Consider the following 4,100-nt stretch of genomic DNA (forward strand, 5'->3'; position numbering starts at 1 on the left):
GGGTGTGGGGTCTAGTGGTTAGAGCAGGGGGCTGGGAGCCAGGACTCCTGGGTTCTAGTCACTGGCTCTGGGAGAGGAGGTGGGGTCCCATTCCAACTCCTGCCGCTGTCCCCCCTGTGGGTCCTGGGGATGAGGACGAAGCCTGAGGCACTGCAGGGGATTTGTTGATGTGGCCCAGGGCACGTGGGGCCTGAGACGCTGGGATTAGAGAAAACCTCCACCCAGCCGCACTTAGTGCCTCGGGAGCAGCCAGCATCCGAGTCTAGGCCCAGCCTGCCCTTGAAAATCCCAGCACTCGGCCTCTGGTTCCACTTCACGATCTGCTGAGGCAGCGGGGCCCCCTCAGAGTCAGGGGCTCCAGCCCAGCTCCCTTTGGACCATTATCTGGGGAGACGGGACTCTAGTGCCAAGGGAATGAGTGACTGGGGGCAGGAGCTGTACAGCCTCAGAGGCCCCTCAACCCCGCCCCGCAGCCCCCTGCTGCCCCAGCCCTGTCTGCGTCCCCCCAGGTTGGCCATTGCGGGAAGGCTGTGGCCACCACCTTAGCCTCACTTAGGCCAAGTCTCCACTGACGAAGGTAAGCGGCCAGAGTATTCATGTCCTGGCTGAGTGGCCCTTCGCTGGCTGTGGATCGTTATCCCCATCAGTCAGACAGACAGCACCCGCGGAGACGAACTTATCGGCCTTAACTGCTGGTAGGTCGCGAGTGTGTCTGCTGAAACGGAGAAGCGCTCGCCCGGATCTCGCAGGGGTTGGATACGGAGACGCCTAAACTGGCTGGCTTTGGCTCGGGCTTGCAAGGTGAAGCTCCAGTTCGTTATCACTTCCGTGAGAAGCCGCACTCTGCGCATACAGGGAAGCACCGGCAGCAGCTTGCGGGTCAGCCCCACATGCCGGACACGCTCTACCCAGCTGACGGGTCCACCTGAACGGCTCCAACTTTCTTGCCCTTCTTGAAGGGTGGATAGTTCACAGGATCTAGCCTTCCATCTGAACAACCGCCTGGCCAATCAACCCCCCGGTCTGTGCTGGGAACTGTCCAGGCCCAGTCCAGCCAGGGGTCACCCACTTAGACGTCTAACATACCGGTGCCATCCCACTGCCTCCCCATCGCCTTGATCCAGAAGCCAGCGGGAGCCTTCTTGTGAGCAGAGGCGGATGGTTTAGGAATCTCCGTCCGCACTCCGTCCCGGTGAATATCGCGCAGCAATTTGAGGCAGAAGTCGGCACACTCATCTCGGTGATTTGGAGTTGAGCTCACGCACCTGTATCATTAGTGGCTGTCCCAGCCGCTCATTAGCGTGAACTTAGTGTGTGTTGGCTCACAGGCTCCCCCCCACCCCGGCAAACGTCGATGTGCTGCCATCACCCGTAGCGCATGGAGGGCGACCCCGGAGGAACGTGACCTGCTCACGCGAGGCTGACAGCGGTTGCCACGGGGCTGAGAAGCTGCCTGCCTCCAGAAGAAAACACGGATCCGGGCAGCTCCTGCTGGTGTGCCAGGGTTGTCTTGGCGACATCTTCGTCCTGCCCATGGGCTCACGTGCAGTGCCGCCGGCCCAGCGCCAATCACAGAGGAACCGCAGCGGATCGGGGCCGCCAGCCACGGCCTTGCAGGGCGGCAGCGGCTCTGGGACGGAGAGGCAGGTGTGACTGCGGGCGGCGATGCAGACGGGGTGCAGACCATTGGAGGGTGAACTGCCACAGCCGGCTGCCCTCCACGACGCAGCGGAACGAGACATCAGCGTGCGACACACATGAAAGCAGCAGCGCTGCTGGGGCCCCTCACTCCCGACCCGCAGCCCCCTGCTATTCCAGTCCTGGGCTGCCCCTCCTCCCAGCCCCACTGTGCCCCTCACTCCCGACCCGCAGCCCCCTGCTATTCCAGCCCTGGGCTGCCCCTCCTCCCAGCCCCGCTGGTGCCCCTCACTCCCGACCCGCAGCCCCCTGCTATTCCAGCCCTGGGCTGCCCCTCCTCCCAGCCCCGCTGGTGCCCCTCACTCCCGACCCGCAGCCCCCTGCTATTCCAGCCCTGGGCTGCCCCTCCTCCCAGCCCCCCTGGTGCCCCTCAATCCCGACCCGCAGCCCCCTGCTATTCCAGCCCTGGGCTGCCCCTCCTCTCAGCCCCACTGGTGCCCCTCACTCCTGACCCGCAGCCCCCTGCTATTCCAGCCCTGGGCTGCCCCTCCTCCCAGCCCCGCTAGTGCCCCTCACTCCCGACCCGCAGCCCCCTGCTATTCCAGCCCTGGGCTGCCCCTCCTCCCAGCCCCACTGGTGCCCCTCAATCCCGACCCGCAGCCCCCTGCTATTCCAGCCCTGGGCTGCCCTTCCTCCCAGCCCCGCTGGTGCCCCTCACTCCTGACCCGCAGCCCCCAGCTATTCCAGCCCTGGGCTGCCCTTCCTCCCAGCCCCGCTGGTGCCCCTCAATCCCAACCCGCAGCCCCCAGCTATCCCCACAGGTTTTATAGTGGGGGTGCTGAGAGCATTTTAACCAAACTGTAAATCCTGCATGTAATGGAAACCACTTAAAGCCAGAGTTCCAGCACCCACGATCCCAGCCTAATGAGGGGAGCACCCCCTGTTGAGCCCAGAGTGGGGGCAGCCACCGGTGCAGACGCCTGTCCAGGAGGAACCTGGTTGAGCCCCATGTCCACCGGCAGCAGTGTCGAGCCCAGGCCATCCCGGCTGGACTGGAACCAGTGACGCATTCTGGCCTGGGACATGAAGTCCGTGTCCCAAGTCCTGGGGTCACCTTCTGGGAAGAGTGAAACTCATGTGGGTGGGGTCTTGCCAGGTCGACACCAGGCACCTAAGGGGCTGAGGCAGGCAAAGGAAGGGGCACTGGAGCTGGGGAAGGGGCAGCCGGTGGCAGCGAAATGCTGGCAGCTCCAAGCCCCAGAGCCAGGGCTCCCTTCCCGTGCTTGCCCATCTCCTTGGCGAGGGGGCTGCAGCCCGGCTCTGTGTCTGGGGCAGGAACCCCAGGACAGGCTGCAGCTGGCCTCGTGCCCCTGACCCTGGCTGAGGTTTAGGTGTTTATATGGGCCCCTTTAGGTGTTTATATGGGCCCCTTTGCCCACGCCAGGTAGGGCAAAGGGGCCCACAGAGGTCTTTGACAGCAGGGCCAGAGCCTTGCGACTCCAGCTGAAGCTGTGGGACGGGGGTTAAAAGAGAATTAGCCCAGACAGAGCTGAGCCAGGGCAGCAGGACTCGCCCTCCGGCTTGGTGGGAACACCCTGGGGGATCATTTTACCACCAGTGGGCACGGCTCTGGCTCTACCCCTCATCTTAAAGCCAGAACTAAAGCACCGCCGTGGGGTCAGCACTGACTGTCAGGGGAGAGCCCCCCTTGCTGAGCCCCCCCCCGTCCCTGCAGCACAGCGCCCCCTAGCACCATGCTGGGGTCAGCACCGACTGCCAGGGCAGAGCGCCCCCTGCTGAGCCCCACCCTCCCTGCAGCACTGCGTCCCCTAGCGCCGCCCTGGGGTCAGCACGCTGTGGGGAGAATGCCCCCTGCTGAAGCATCGCCCCGGTGTCTCCCATCCCCTTGGTCTCCCTGTTAGCCTGCCCTCTGACTCCAGGGAAGGCGGAAGTCGCAGAGGGCAGCAGGGCAGCTGCTGAAGGGATACATGTCCACCCCCAACCCCAGAAAGCCAGGCCCAGGACAGCCATACAACTGGCACTGAGTGCAGGCTCCGGGGCGAGGCAGCTCGGGGTCTGCTCTATTGCACTGAGCAGGACCCAGCATCGGGGCAGGGTGGGGAGACAGGCACTGAGGGGGCAGGAACCTCCAGCGGGGCCTCGCCTTGGAGCCTCAGGCAGGGGGGTGTGTGATGGCTGAGCTAGGCCTGCCTGTTCTTTCCTCCAGTGCTGCCCCCTGGGAAGGATGCTCTGATCGGACCCTTGCAGAGGGAGCTGCTAGTGGGGCGGGGGGGCCTGGGCTTTGGTACTGCCTCCTGTTATACCCATTGCCCAGCCCCACAGCACGACCAGGCTCCCCAGCGCCCACCCCTGCCCTGCAGCTGTAGGCAAGTTCCCGACTGCCCCAGGCACGGCCCATGCCTGACGCACTCCCTGCCCCCGCAGACATGCAGCTGGTTGGC

This window comes from Caretta caretta, chromosome 20, assembly GCF_965140235.1.
Source record: "Caretta caretta isolate rCarCar2 chromosome 20, rCarCar1.hap1, whole genome shotgun sequence".
Lineage (NCBI taxonomy): Eukaryota > Metazoa > Chordata > Testudines > Cheloniidae > Caretta > Caretta caretta.